Source organism: Podarcis raffonei, chromosome 8 (genome assembly GCF_027172205.1).
Source record: "Podarcis raffonei isolate rPodRaf1 chromosome 8, rPodRaf1.pri, whole genome shotgun sequence".
Taxonomy (NCBI): Eukaryota; Metazoa; Chordata; class Lepidosauria; order Squamata; family Lacertidae; genus Podarcis; species Podarcis raffonei.
This window is the reverse complement of record NC_070609.1, coordinates 33015609-33031567: the sequence shown is the minus strand read 5'-3', so window position 1 is coordinate 33031567 and position 15959 is coordinate 33015609. Positions and strand designations below refer to the sequence as shown.

The 15959-nt window shown below is 41.8% G+C and overlaps 1 protein-coding gene across 5 annotated transcripts in view; it reads left to right on the top strand.

The window, feature by feature from the left end:
* The first annotated feature begins 4967 nt into the window (after positions 1 to 4967).
* Positions 4968 to 15959, top strand: part of THRAP3 (thyroid hormone receptor associated protein 3) — a 40293-nt gene continuing 29301 nt past the window's right edge. For 2 of the 5 annotated variants that reach the window (XM_053399006.1, XM_053399002.1), the window contains exons 1-2: positions 4968 to 5091; positions 15722 to 15815. The gene's annotated coding sequence lies outside the window, so the exon portion shown is untranslated. Of the gene's footprint in view, positions 5092 to 15006; positions 15112 to 15721; positions 15816 to 15959 lie in introns of those variants that run through there. The other 3 variants (XM_053399004.1, XM_053399003.1, XM_053399005.1) reach the window with 3 other exon arrangements.

Below are 15959 nucleotides of genomic sequence, written 5' to 3'. Positions count from 1 at the left end.
TTTCCCGCTTCCCCGCCCCCCCAAAGCGACCCAGTCGGGATCGAGGCGCATTGTTCGCTCGCTCCCTTTTATCGCGTCTGGCGCCCCGAGCCCCGCCCGTACCACAAGCCGAACCAATTAGGAGCGCTGGATTTGCACAAGGGGGCGGGGGCAGACAGCGGCTCGCTCCGCGGGAGCTGCTCGCGTTGGCCCACCTTGCTGCGAAGGGAGCTGGCGAGCCCAGCTGGAGGTGCAGAGCTGCTGCTGTTGGGGCACAAGTGCCAGGGCTTCTAAACAGGTGTTTATCGTGAAATCGGCGCTCTGCATGCAGACAAAAAAGAAGAAGAAAAGTGCAACGCCCATACACATACCTAGCATCAAAATACCAGCCTGTTTAATCCATATTTACCCTTTCTGGTAAAAAGCCGTTGGGCAAAAACAAACCTGTTGCTATCCTAGTGGCCCCTTTGCAATAGCTCAACAAAGTATTTGCAAAGTATGCCCCATTCTTGGGGGAAAGCAGTAGCTCAGTGGTACAGCATCTTCTTTACATGCAAAAGGTCCCAGGTTCAATCCCTGACATCTCCAGGTAGGGCTGGGAGAAATTCCCTTCCCGAAATTCTGCAGAGCTGCTACCAGTCAGTGCGGAAGATGCTGAACAAAGTGGACCAGTAAAAGACAGCTTCCCTCGTTCCTATTGGGAGCAGTTTAGGCATAACCAGGAAGCAAGACTCTCTGCACATACTCAGCGGTACTGTTATTTACATGTTCTAGGACAGAAATTAAGCTCTAGTATTCATATTACTCTATGACCAAAGCTATACCACACCAGGACGGCTGCCAAATCCAATGCATGCTCAGCACAGGCAGATCAGGAAAAACACCACCACCAGAAAGTACAGAAAGTAAAGTAAGTTGTGTAAAGATAGCATACATGCAATTAGGGACTGTGTTGCTTATGCCACGCATGGATGGAGGGAGCCAACTAACCAACAGAGGCCACCCTGTGGCCATGTCTGTCAAGTTACCACACCTACAACAGACAAGAAACACAGAACTACACGGCAACCACCAGCACAGCCAAAGGAGCCCTGTGGTGTCTTTTAAAGCAGCCATCAACACCTTGGGGAAGTTACTGGTTCATGTGATACCATGTACAGTTTGCAAAACAGCCACATAAATATATACAGGAGGCTGCAATTCAATTCTTTCTTTCTTTCTTTCCCACAAGGCATCATTAATTGAAAAGGGGATAGTCAGTTAAGTTGTGGATACACTAAAACAAGGATGCAGACATACTCCCAGGAGCACTGGTTCAAATACTGCTAGGGGAAATTAGAGTTCCTGAGCAGGTGAGGCAGAGAGTGGTGCTTCTAAGGTTCCTGATATAGCATTCCCATTGGTCCGGCTGCTTCTGGGGGCTCCAGACTGTGCCAGTCTGATTGGTCAGTTGCCTGCCAATCAGGTCCTGGCCCTACCCCCAGGTAGTTGCCCCTCTCTACCTAATTGGCAGCACTGCTCCTTCCTGTGACCTTACAAGCCTATAACTGGGCTGCACTAGGATCATGGAGAAATACTCAACCATTTTTTAATACCATGGTACACAGAATAAGAATAGGAATCATAAGACACGCATGTTTTTGAACTTAACCGTAACTTGGTAAGGCATGATTTTGATCCTGTTCATCTGCACAAACTTCCTCCAACAGCATCTTAGACTTGAAACAAACAGCAGGCAGTGCCAAATCCATCCCACCCCAAACTGGTTTTTGCTTTCATCTTATTATCTTGCTTTTCTTTTTAGCATACCGTCTGATAAAAGATTCTGAGTAACTTAAAAGCTCACTCACAACCCAGGGAGTCTTGGTCTTAAATGTGAGATACTATTCTTAATGTTCCTGTTCCTGTTCCTGTTGTTGTATGTGTGTTTTAAAAAAACAACAACAGAGTAACCTGAGTTGTTTAATGAATCTATAGCTTTATTTGTTTGCAAAGAGCTTAGAGGATCTTGGCTATTTAATGAACATTCATCCTGATTTGTTTGTGAGGAAATTAGATTAAGTTGCATTGAGCAAGTGTTATCCCAAACTTCCCAGCGCATTTCCCCACCACTTTCCTTATCATAAAAAGCCCAGTTTTTAAGTAAAGCAGGTTTGTTTTGCAGGAGCTCCAGATCAGCTTTAATTGTACTACATGCATTGCGGGTATGTGATTAAATCTCACCCCAAAATAACAATAGTTTTGATTTGGTTTGATTAGCACTAGCATGTCAATGGATGCCAATGAATTGTTTAGGGTGCTGAAGTTTAACTCACTGTTCAATGCTACCATCGTCTGGTGACTTGATGGCATTGCATTGGGAAAATTTTCTACATTAGAAGCTTCAAACTCAAAGGGGATGGGGGAGCCAAACTTCTTGCAAAGCAGTTGCTAGTAATAGGCTGCACTCAATTGTTTTTGCTGCCCAGAATGGCACTGTAGGCTAGCTTCTAAAATGCCTTTTGCTATACTGCTCCAATGTGTTGCCAAAATGAGAGTCAGCGTGCTGCAGCAGTTAGGGCACTGGACGAGGACCTTCATGGAGCCTCATAATTTTTACAAGCACTCCCTCCCCAAGCCACCATCAAACGGAAGCTGGCATTGATTCTACTGTTGTTTACCTTGGTGTTCCATCCTTTCTCTATTGAGCTTAGCATGGCATACACAAGTATGTGGGCTACCTCACTTTATCCTCATAATAAATTGTGAAATAGGCTGCACTCAGGCACTGACTAGCTCAATGTCACCTAGTGAGGTTTATAGCAGATCAAGAATGTGAAGTCCCAACATGGTGACCACTAACAGTGCAATTTGCAGTCTCACTATTCTGTTTATTTAAAATGTGTATAGACTCCTTTTTGAACAAATTGTTTCCAAAAGTGGTTTCCAAAAATATACACAAACCATTGTACAGTTTTACTGTACAGAATGTTATTAAAACCAGCATGAACTAATATGACTAACTTGATTCTAATAAATTGGGTTATTCTATGTGCTGCTCCTCTTTGCAGTTCATATATATATATATATATATATATATATATATATATATATATATAAACTTTGTAAAACATCAAGCGGGGGAGGGAAAAATATGTACTTCATGTACGCCAGACTGCTATAAAATATGGGTGTTCTACCATATGCCTTATTATTTGTGTAATCAGTAAAGTCGCACCAGAATGCATAAAAATAAAAAATTTTGATTTTCTTTTGGCCTCTTGTAACTTTTAATTTTTATGTCAGTTTTTCCAATAATGTTGTTTGTCAAATTGCATTATACCATTGGTCCATAGTTAATTGTAATGATTCCCACATCCTGGCAATAGTTGTTGTTGCAGCAGTTAACAGATGTGTTGAGTCCTTTTACAATACAATACAATACAATACAATACAATACAATACAATACAATACAATACAATATACAATACAATACATACTGTATTGTGATGACATGAGTTAAGTAGAGCCAGTCCTGTGGTCATGAGGACCGTCTACCTTGTAATTATAATTAAAGATATTTCTGTAATCAAATATATTTTTGTAAATACATTTTTCCAGAGCTTTTCAATTTTTGGACATTCCACCACATTTGCTGATACTGTATGTCCTTATAGCGGGACATCCTTTCCAACACATGAGAGAACTCATCAGTTTTATATAGCCTAGGCTTCTAGGTATTAGGTTCCAACTCTGTGCAATTTTAAGTGGTCTTTCTCTGGTTATTTCTGCTATGGATTTGTATGGCACTTTTGTCCACATTTTTGTCCATGCCTCTTTTTAGAGCCAGTATAGTGTAGTGCTTATGAGAGCTGACCTTAGAAAGAAAAAAGAGAGTGCTGACATAAGGTCTGGGATAATAGGGTTCATAAACCTGGATGACCTCAGGCCAGTCACTGCCTCTCAGCCTAACCTACTACACAGGGTTGTTGTGAGGATAAAATGTGGAGGGGGAGAACCATATACACTACCTTGAGCAACGTGGAGGAAAAGTTGGTATATAAATGTAATAAATAAGACAAACTTGAAAGAATGGAGGGAGTGAATCTGGCTCTCTCAGCCTACCCATGAGGGAACACATTATTTACCCAGGCTTTGTTTTTATTGGGAGGGCAGGTAGATAAAGGATGAACACAGCAAAGGCCACAGACATTAAGTTTAGTGGGAAGGGCTTTGAAATGTACGTGTTTTGGGGAGACCTTATTGCCCTTTCTTACCTACTTTAATGCTGTTGTTTATTACTTTGAGGCACTTGAGGGTTAGTGTGGTATAATGCTTATACAGTATCAGACTAGGACCTGGGAGAGACTAAGGTTCAAATCCCCATTAGGCCATGAAGCTCTCTGGGTGGCTTTGGGCCTAGCCTACCTCACAGGGTGGTTATGGGGGTTAAATGAGGGTGAACCATGTACTGTATGCTACATTAGAGCTGCTTTGAGAAAAAGGTGGGATATATATGCAAGGAATCATAAGAATAAAAATATAAAATTAAGCAACCAAGCATGATACGGAAAGACTGCCCTCTCATATAAATCCTCCTCTTGGCCCCTCGTAAAATGCCACTTTTTTCTGAGGCCCGCACAGGGAGCCTCACTATATTATACAGAAGACAATATCCTGCGCCAGCATTTCGAGAGCGTATCACCCTAAAGACTTTCTCGCCAACATTGGGAATTGTAGTCCCCCCTCGGCGATACTTGCATGCCAACTAGTCTAGCTGGGGCTGAAAAAGACTCCACCTCCCGTCAGGCCTAAGGGTGGCTCCTGTGGACGTAGAGAGCGCGAGCGGGAAAAGGAGGAGGAGAGAGAGCGCGAGAGTCGGCGGGGCGGAAGATAGTCGATGACGGGTTCCTGCAGAGGCATGCCGGTTCTTGTAGTACATGACGTGAAAGCCGTCCGCGGTGCAAATAGGCCGGGGGGCGCGGAAGAACTACATCTCCCAGCGGCTTCACTCAGTTCGCTCATGCCTCGTAGTGCTGCGCGCGCAGGACGTCTGGGCCTGCTGCTACTGCTGCGGTGGTGAGCTGTGAGGTAGGCAAAGGCGAGCGAGAGAAGAAGGCCGCGTCTGAACGGTGAGGAGGAGGCCGCGGCCTGCGGATTGTTGTTGTTGTTTTTTGTTTCCCCTCCCTTAAGATCGAAAAAGATGGCGAAGGATTATGTTTCTACCTCACACACCCCAGACAGGGGGGTGCTGAGGTGGAGCTGGGGGGGGGGAGGGACGAGTGGGGGAGGGGTATCGCATGCCCTGGGAGGAGGTCGGTTCGCGGGTAGGCCAAGGGGTAAATGGAGGGGGCCGTTATTTCTGATCGCAGCTGAATCGGGGCTTTTATAAAAATCGCCCCCGAAAACCAGACGGGGTTTGGGCAAATCCACCTAGAAGTGTTGGCGGGAGAGGTACCGGGAAGGCGGCCTCTGGTCCTGTCCTCTCCTTTCGCGATTGAATGGATGCCGACATATATTTTTTTTAAAGAAGTCTGCGCGCGATCGGGTGAGGGGGCCGCTTCCCTTCTTGAGTCAGGTGCCACGGCACCCAACCCCCCTTGCGTGCAGTGTTTATTATCTGTCCATTCCGTTTTCCCCATCGGCATTCTGCTTTTGTTTCTCTAAAAGGGAGCTGCAAATTAATTCACAATTAGATACGAATTAGCTTGTGTCTACATAGTGTGAGGAGTGGTTCTCTAGATCAATGTTTCCCAACCTTGGGTTCTCCAGCTGTTTTTGGGCTATAACACCCATCATACCTAGCTAGCAAGACCAGTGGTCGGGGGGGGGGGATTGTAATCCGAAAACAGCTGGAGAACCCAAGGTTGGGAAACACTGATCTAGATGATGACGATTAATTCCTAGCTCTTTGTAGCTGCAGCTCCCACTCCACGTGGCCTTGTAGTCCAAGGACACTGGAGGACTGCAGCTTACCTACCCCTGCCAGCAGGACTTTACAGGACCCAAAAAGAGAAGAGAATGTTGTAGTTAAGTCTGGTTTCAGTAGGGCATGGAAATTAGGGGCTTTCTGTTCTAAAAACTCCCTTGGGTAGGTCACTTGTGCAGACTGTTGAGCAGCTTTGGTTCTACCACACACCAGCTGTTAGGTGGTACAGCTGAAGCCTGGTTTCCTTTACCAATGTAATATTAGGAGTGGACTTCAATGATGCTCCTAATTGTGCATTGACAGCTGCATCTCTGTCTTCCTCACATCGTAGGTCTTAGTAAGTGGGCATGATTTGGGAAAAGTGGCCTAGCAAATGAAAGTTTAGACCCTGGTTGGCCAGATTTAGCCTGTGGGCCAGAGGTTCCCCACCCCTGGCATAGTTCATAAAACAATTTATTTACTACTTTTACTTCTGAGAATAGAACTCAAACCATTGGGATAATATTACATGAAAAGAGTTTTAGGTTAAACATTAGGAAGAGCTTTCTTACAGTGCAAGTTGATACAAGGCATTTTGAACCACAGAGGTCACGTAAATATTGGGTGACAATATTGAGTTAATACTAGCCCCTAAACTGTGGCCCTAATGCATAAGAGAATGCAATTTTTCCAGAACAAATTTAACACCATCATTTGGTCAGATAAACCACTTACTAAGGTACCTCCATCTTGATTGAATATCAGTCAATAAACCCTGACCCAATCCTCTACCACACCTAGGCACTGATTCAGGGCACAAAAGTCTCACCTAAAAGATGAAAAAGAGAAACAGCTGGATGCCTTTTTGTGTATTGATGATCCCTCAAGAAAAATCTCTGAAGGGCTCTCCCAGCAGTTTTATGTTAAACAGTGTTAGGGGCAGGGAGGGGAATAGAATTGTGTAGACCCCTGGAGTGTAATAACTAAGGGGCTGAGCCACAGTTCCCCAGCAGAACTCTCTGGAATTAGCCATCCAGATAGGAGAACCACCACTATGTAGTATCTGAAGCACACTGTTCAGATATATTATCCTGATGGTCAATGACATCAAAAGCACCTGAGAGGTCCAAGAGAATCAACAGGGTTTTGAACCCTTTGGTTTTCAGAAAAAGCCATCCTACAAATTGCTCAAGGCAGTTTCTGTCCTAAAACCTTGCCTGTAGCCTGGTTTAAATGGATATAGAGAAACACTTTTATCGAAGCACTTTACTCAGGACATGTTGTCAACCAGCCTATAATTGTTGACATTTTCTAGATGCATGCTAGGTTTCTTTATGACCAGTATTATAACTTCTGAAGTGGAAGTTAGAAACACCCTGCCTCCCCTGTCATCTAAGACTAAGACTGATTCCAAGGAGTCCTCACACTCCACCCTTGGAGATGGATTAATGCCATTGAATGCCTAAAGTTTAACTTGAGCAGATACGTAAAATTTCCAGAAATTTTGAAGCCATGGAGAGGGGGACAGGTTTTTTTTGGGGGGGTGATTGTTTGGGGGGGGCAACTTTTCTGGGGGAAATGCAATTTTTTGTTTTCTTTCCAGTGCTCCATATTGAAAATCACTATTGAAAACCAATATTATAACCACTCCATATTGAAAACCAATATTATAGTAAAACAAATTATTATTCAGAAAATAACAGTTAAGCAGACATAAAGCATTCATTTCCATTAAAAGAGCTGAGAAAAGGGGAGGGGGAAGAAAACTCATTAAATTACATGCAGTGTTCATTGTCCCATGTTCTAAATTATTGCTATCAGTTCCTCTTTCTTTATCTTAAAAGTTTATTTCCAATGTATGTTTGAATGTAGTAGTTGAAATGAGATATTTAAATAAGAAAAAAAATACAATGATGTGAATAATTATATTCAAACAAATTCGGTTATCTGATAGTCAGAGATTTAATCTTAAATCCCTTGTGATGGTCAGATCTTGTTTATAGAGATGTGAAGGCCCAGAAAATGAAATGTTTTCTTTTAGAACGATGAACAAAATGTTTTAAGACACAGTGTTCATAAATTTAGTCTCCCAAAATGATTTCTAAAGCTCTGTTAACAGAAAGACTGTCATGTAAGGCTTTGTACAGTATCAAATCATTACAATTCCTATACACTGAGGACAAGCAGGTCCTGAGCTGTACATAGAGTACAATTCTAAAAAGCAAGAGTAAGGTACATTTTTGCCTCTTGGGAGGCACTGTCATTGTTAAAAGAGAATAAAGGATTCAGTTCATTCTTTGCTTGTAGCTTTCTTGTTGGATCTGTTTCTGTCCTCTTGACTAAGCCTCAAAGGACTGCGAGCAGGAAAAAGTACAGAGCAACATAATTTTGTTGCCATCCAATTCAGACTGCTGCAAACCAATTGGATCAAAGATTCAAAGGGATAAATGTAAGTGATAGCACTGCTTCTGCATTTGACTAGATTACAAAACAAGCAGCATTCTTAGGGTTTGATATTTGAAAGGTACCTTCAAAAGTTACAGAAAGCAGAATTATATTTATGTATTTGGCCAAGTAATGCAGTCTGGGATTCTGCACATCCCTCCTGCAGCACAGTGACCAGATCTTTCCAGTTTGTTTCAATCTGGGCATTCCTTCACTTTTAAGAGGCCCATGATAAATACAGTAGTACAAAGGTGACTCTCTGAGGATATTATGCAGCTGAGTTTTGAAAGATTGTGATCCTTATCTTCAAGTGTGAATTATTAAAACTTTTATTAAACTGACATCCTATACTAAATTCAGAACAAAGAAGCAGGCCACTTTTAATTTAATAAGAAATGCAATTCTCAGCCAATTTTTTGCTTATGCAAGGTGCACTTTAAAAAAATATTACCTGTTATCACCAGCATGTGATTTAAGTCACCATCATCACAGTTTGTATTTGCCCATTACACAAAAACTATTTTATTACTAGTTCTGGCTCATTTAACAAGATAGTCTAGTATAAGAATTGCTGTGATTAAAGGTAGCTGCATCAGTGAATTATTGAAAATTGTTCCGCAAAAGGTCTGCCACATTTTTCTTCTTAATTTTTAGAAAATGTCTTCAAGGCTGTCTAGACATCTTTTTTAAAAGGATTTGTAAAGCATTAACATGTGAGCTTGCAACTAACGTAGAATTCTAAATACATAGCATAGTAGTCTTTATATGCTGGAGTTGCAATGGTGTGTATTGGTCAGCTTGTCTTGGATCAGCTGCCATTACACCACAAACTTAATTCTTTTCCTGTGTAAAAATACATTAACATTCTGATGTCCCATAGGCATTACTGGAACTGTTACAGAACTGCAAACCTAATAAAAAAAACCTGTTATTTCTTAAGGTGGCTCATTGCCAATTTCGGAAGTAATTGTTTTTCAGTGTGGTGGGAAGTAGAAAGAGACACAGTTCTGTTTGGCTGTGACAGAGAAAATGAGTGTGATGTAAGAGTTAACTGGCACCAGTGCAAAAAGCTGAGACCCCATCGCAGTTTAGGTCGCATATCATACTCAAAACAGTGGGCTTCTTCTGATTGGTTGAATGATTTACTATTTCAAGTTGTTTTGGGTGTCTCTTTGCTATAAAGCACTCAGTTTCAAAATTCCTCCTTGGTGTGTCATATCTTGGGCACAAATTTTGTTTTCCAGTGATGGACTGAATTTACAGTTCTAATTCTTTCCTTCTTGCCAGCATGTGTAATGTGTCCTTTAAGGAGTTTGAGAACAAATGCTCTTTCCTGCTGATTTGGCAGGGTCTCCTCCCCATATTTCAAAAGTGTCTGTTGAGTTCACTTGGTTATCTGGATAATTCATAGTGAACTATATGCAGCAGATATAATCAGGAGAAAGAAGAGTGTCTTCAGTCTTTTGTACTGTGGCTGTTCTTAATTATTTTGTGGAACCAAAATAGAGATGAGAGTGTTCTGTTGCTCCCAAGCAGCTGAATACAGTGGAACCCCGGTTTTCAAACATAATCCGTTCTGGAAGTCTGTTTGACTTCCGAAATGTTCGAAATCCAAGGTTTTGCTTCCGGGTTTTCGGAGTTCGGCTTCCAAAATGTTTGGCAGCCGAGACTTTTGAAAACCAAGGTTTAACTGTACATAATCAGTGACCATCAGCATGTCATTCCATATGTTAATTGTGTGCCAGGTAAAGTACTTTCTTTTGTGTGTCCTGTATCTGACAATCTATTCCATTAGATAACCCCGAGTTCTATATGAGAGTAAGAACAACCTACCTTCCCTTCCACACTATGCATATTTGTAAAGGTAAAGGGACCCCTGACCATTAGGTCCAGTTGTGGCCGACTCTGGGGTTGCGGCGTTCATCTTGCTTTATTGGCCGAGGGAACCGGCGTACAGCTTCCGGGTCATGTGGCCAGCATGACTAAGCAGCTTCTGGCAAACCAGAGCAGCGCACGGAAACACCGTTTACCTTCCCGCCAGAGTGGTACCTATTTATCTACTTGCACTTTGATGTGCTTTTGAATTGCTAGGTTGGCAGGAGCAGGGACCGAGCAATGGGAGCTCACCCAGTTGCGGGGATTCGAACCGTCGACCTTCTGATCTGCAAGCCCCTAGGCTCTGTGGTTTAGACCACAGCGCCACCCGTGTCCCTAATGATATTGGTAGTTACATTTTAAATCACTTTTCTAGTGATTTTGTAACATCTTTCACAATTTCTACATTCTGGGTTTATTGAGCTATACGTCATGACTCCAATATCTCCCAGTGTGGAGAAATCTTTTTGGAACTCCACTAAATCACAATATCTTCAGCAAACTTTACCTCCTCATTTCTCAAGGCCTTTGTAGATCCAGGAACAGAGAGGTAACTTCAATTTTGCTTGTTTGCTTCTGTACAGACATATCTGACCTCAGGTCTGAGGGTTAGAAACCTTGGGTTGGTTCTAAATTGCATTTTGAGGAACACAGGGAAATTACTGATCAGACATCCATTCACTTACCTTTTGTTCTTTCTCTGCTTTCTGTGATAGGACTTGTGCTTTAGTAAGGACATCAGACGTTACTATCTGAGCTGCATGGCCCTCTATCCTTTCTCAATCCTATCGTGTCTGACAGTGTTGCTAAGCCTGTGGTCCTCAAGTTTTTAAGAGATCTGGGATTGCTGTCTCTGTTTTGGGCTGATAGGTCTCATTTGAAAGTATTTTTAGGCACAGGTTTTCATGGCTACAAGTAATACAGGACTTCATTGCTTCTGTGGTCCTATCAATGTGCATTGCCCATTGTACAGTATCCCATTGTACATAGGGCTTCTCAGTCGTGGCACCTTGACTCCCTGACCCTGATTTGCATTCAATACAGTGGTACCTCTGGTTGCAGACAGGATCCGTTCCGGAGCTCTGGTCGGATCCTGAGATTTCCGCAACCGGAGGGACCACTTCTCATGGCGCAGTAGAGCGCTTTTGCACATGTGTGCAAGGTGAAACCCGGAAAAATACTTTCGGGTTTGCCGCGTACATATCCCGAAGGATACATAACCAGAGGTGAGCGTAAGTAGAGGTACCACTGTATAGCACTAAGCAGATCGTTCTGTCAGCATAAGGATTTCTCCATTCACAGTGGAACAGTCTTCTCCTCTTGTGCTCCCCTAAATCTGTTCTAGGGTTTCCCCATGCCCTTCAGAGAAGATTTGGAGGCACATGCAGGGTTCCTTAAGACAATTGTTCACACAAGCTTTTGGGAGATCAGTGCCTGGTGCTAGACTACTTGATCTGATTTATCTGCTGCTTTTTCATTAATGCATTTTAAACTCTTGCTTTTAATGTATATTTCTGTTTTGTTGTTGGTCTTTAAATAGAATAAATAATAATTAGATACTCAGAAATGTGGATTATATAAATACAGGTGTTGTATGTTTGAGTTTAATTGCAATGTTTTATTTTGCCAAGCAAAGTGTTCAAAATATTTGCAAGGGAGAAACAGTGACATAGGCAAAGTCAGCCACCTCATTAGTCAATACTTGGACCTATGCTTATTGTTTAATTAAAATGAACCAAAATGGGTTACTTCTAATCTGGTGTTTAAGAGCAGGCCTTAACAATAAATCTGGTCTGAAAATTCTGAACTCTGTCCCATAAAATGAAAGCAGATGAGAAGTTGGCAGCAAGTTATCTACTTGGCAAGATTAATCTCTCTTCACCAAATTGAGGTGGAAGGATTAAATCTATAGCAAGATTCTAAGTAATACTGAATCCTGTTTTGGCTCTCTCCCTTTGCTGGGATTTGAGCAAGTCTGTTCTTTCTTTCCTTTTTAAGGACAGCTTGCCAAATGTAGCACATATGGTATTGTTAGGCCTTGATTTACCTCTGAGAGGAGCTGTAGCTGGGATCCAATTCAGGTGCAGGTGGGTAAAAATCAGAAAAGCAATAGATGTGGTCACTTGGAAGGCTGGGAGTCTGGCAGTGCATCAAGCAGATGAGGATCAAAGGGTTAGCAGTAGGAGGTAGATCCAGGCAGAAGGCGGAGTTCCAAGACAGCAATAGGTTGAAGGGACAGGTGCAGTGTCAAAAGCAGGTTGTGGTAGCAATCCAATCTTAACACTCAAAGGCTACCTATGAACTAAGAATGCTGGTTGCACAGTAAGGTGCTGGACAACCTGGTTTGAAATCCTTGACATCTTACACCTATCCTTAAAGCATGATGTGATTCTGGACTCCTTTGGAAGTAAGGGTAAGATATAAATTTAGATGATGTATATCTGAGGGTATGTCCTGCTCTCCTTATAAGGCTAGAACCTCAAAAGAGCAGTGTGTGTGCTTGTCTCTCCTGGAGAAAAAATTGCCCTTAGGCTAAAATGAAAGATGTGTGTCTGTTATGTAATCCAAATAAGAGATTTGATAGTTTAATTTGTTCATGCGCATAACAACTTCACATGCTTCAGTTCATACATTCAGATGAAAAAGATATTGCAGTATTGTGGCTTCTAGAAGTACTAAGTTCTCACTGTGCTGAGGGGAGGTGTTTCCTTCTGTGTGCGTGTAGTACTTCTGCATAGTGTTCAAAACTCCCATTGTGCTAGGCACATTTTGTGACAAGGAATTTCATTAGCGTGAGCAGTTTCTGAGCTCTGAGCGTAGCACTGTGCCTAAGAGTTCAGATTAAAACTGCAGAGTAGAAGGAAAGGAGGACCTTTTTCTGCCTCCCTACTTCCAGCTACTCTCTGAAGACTGGAGAAGAGACTCTCTTAAGAATATTAGGGGGTGGCCAGAGGAAGGACTAGACCATGTGAAAAATGAACATAATATTTTAGCTGCAGTTCATTCATTTTTAGCTTTGTATTGTTATAAAAAAGCACACCTAGACATTCCGTTGCTGCGCCCATAACCTAGGTTTAAGGTGCCATTTAGCTCCTAGCTTTCATATCTCAGTTTCTAGCACTGCTTCTGCATAACTTGGGTTTAACTCTAGCACACTGCTCCCTCTTGCTTGTTTCTTGCTGGTTCTGTTTTGGCTCCAGTCTTAATAGCATGGCAGTACTGATTTCAGTATTAGAGAGGATAATGTGATTGCTTGGCTAATAAGAGCAGTGGTCCACAATTGTTAGTTTGGCAACTGCTGTTTGTATGGCTCCAGAAATGACTACCTGTCCCTGCAGACACAACAGACAGAGTCCCTTTCCCTAAGTTGCTGGTGCATCAGAGCGTACTTGGAGTGGGTCTTTTTCTCTTTTAAAGAAAACAAACTTTTATTGAAGAAATAAAATTTCTTCTATAGATACATTTTTGTACATTTTAATGATAGATGTCTTTCTAACCCCATACCCATCAGTTTTCAACCAGATGCTTATGCTTCTCAGTAGTATACCGTAATTAAAAAACACTGGTTATGCATGCCATGATACAGTGGTACCTTCGGTTGCGAACGGGATTCGTTCCGGAGGTCCGGCCGCATCCGGAGGAATTCGCAACCGGAGGACAGCTTCTGCACATGCGCGTGGCGCGGTTTAGTGCTTCCGCACATACGTGAGCAGCGAAACCTGGAAAAATACTTCAGGGTTTGCCGCTTTCGCAACCCAAAGTTTACGTTACCCGAGGGTAACGCAAGCTGAGGGTCCACTGTATTTATTTAAATTTTGTTTCGTAATTGTTCATTAATTATCTTGAAATCTTATATTTTATTATATAACCTTTTTTGATGTTGTGAACTACTTTGAGCAGAGTTTACCATAGAAAAGCAGCATACAAATAAAATCAATGATTATATATAGCTGCCCAGAGACTGAAATTATGATATTAATGATTTCTATTTGGTCCTTTGTAAACATCTGCAAGGACACTAAAAAAGAGTGGTTACACAAAGCAGAAGAAATTGCTCTGGCCCATAAATTGAAAATTATAATACAGTAGAGTTGTTATTTGAATATATGTGTGCTGAGTCACATACAAAATTGACCAAATCCACATGTTCCGCCTTTTCGTATCTTTAATAAAAGAGGCTTGTTCTGAATAGGAATTTAGAATTCATTGAGAAATACAGCAGACTCATCTGGTGCTTTTCTTGGAAAAAGAATGGAAGAAGCTTAAATGGAAGGATTTTTTTTTTAAAGGATGGGAAGTCATGGCAAATGCAACAGGAAATTGGATTGTAAGATACCGAACTAGGTGCAAATGAATACATAATATGAAAATAATTATGGATGAATCAGAGGGAAGAGATTCTTGTGTGCACAAAGATGAAAACATTCACAGTATTGTTTAACATGGAGGAATGTTTGTTGAAGTTATTGGAGACAAAACTGATATGTTTGACTAGAGAAAAAAAGCATGGTTGATATTTATTAATAATAGAAAACCCCTTTTGGACTTTTTGTGTGGAAAGGAAAATGAATGAATTTGAGACATTTGTGTCTAAAAATTGGGAAAATATTGCTTAGCAGAAAGTAGAACAGTTGGATGTCATCCTAGAGTGAATATTTTGAATAATTTCTTTTATGTAACTGAGGCCAGAAAAGCAGAAGTCCATTTTATTTATTTAGTTTTCCTTTTTCTTCTGTTCTTTACTTCTTTTAAACATCTTTTTTCTCTCTTCCCCCATTTGTTTTCCCTGGTGTCCTCTGCTCTAGGCCATTATGGGGGCCTAGGATTGCACAAATATGAAGGTGGTAGATGAGAGACTGGGAGAAGAAAGGAAAGCTTCTGGGTGAGAGCTGGGAGGGTCCACCACTTTCTGCGTCAGACAAAGGTTAAGAGCTACCTTTGAGAGAGAACTCTAGGTTTTCTTTCCTTTTCCTTTTTCTTTTTCTTTTTCATTTAAATTAGTTTTCCCCCCCTTATTGTATTATGAAAATGCTTTAATAAAATATTATGCAAAAGAGAGAGAGAGAGAGAGAAATACAGCAGACTCCTATCTGGTTAGGACAGACTTTAAAGGCAACACGCCTCTCCTGGGGAGAGGCCATAGCATACAGTGGTACCTCTGGATGCGAACGGGATCCGTTCTGCAGTCGCCTGCGGATCGCGATTCACCGTATCTGCGCATGCATGTGACGTCATTTTGAGCATCTGTGCATGCGCGAGTGGCGAAGCCCAGAAGTAACGGAACACGGTTGTCGTGGAGCGCAACCCGAAAACGGTCAACCTGAAGCTACTTTAACCCGAGGTATGACTGTATAGCCCAAAGCTAGTGGCTAAGGGTTAATCACTGCTTAATTATGGCAAGGTGTGAAGATAATAAATGGTCTGTTTTTAGGTGCAATACAATTAAAACATCCTTTGAGATTGCATACTGTGCCCTCAGTGCTTTGAGATTGAGATGGAACAGGTGGTGACTTCTTGTTTTTAAAAAATTGCAGGTGGATTGATAGGATTGACTACATTGAGGAGTGCTCACTTTACTGCCACACCTGCTGGTGAGGGACTTCTGGGCTTTGTTGTGTTGAACAAAAGGTATGTTTTCCTCTCCAGCTTAAAAAATAGCATAAAAATTGAAGCCTTACTTGCCTTTGGTTTGCAGTCGTGGCAGTAGGAAAGCAAAGCAAACAACTTCCAATTGCAGAGTCCCAGGTTTCCCTCCCCAAACACTTCAGAAGT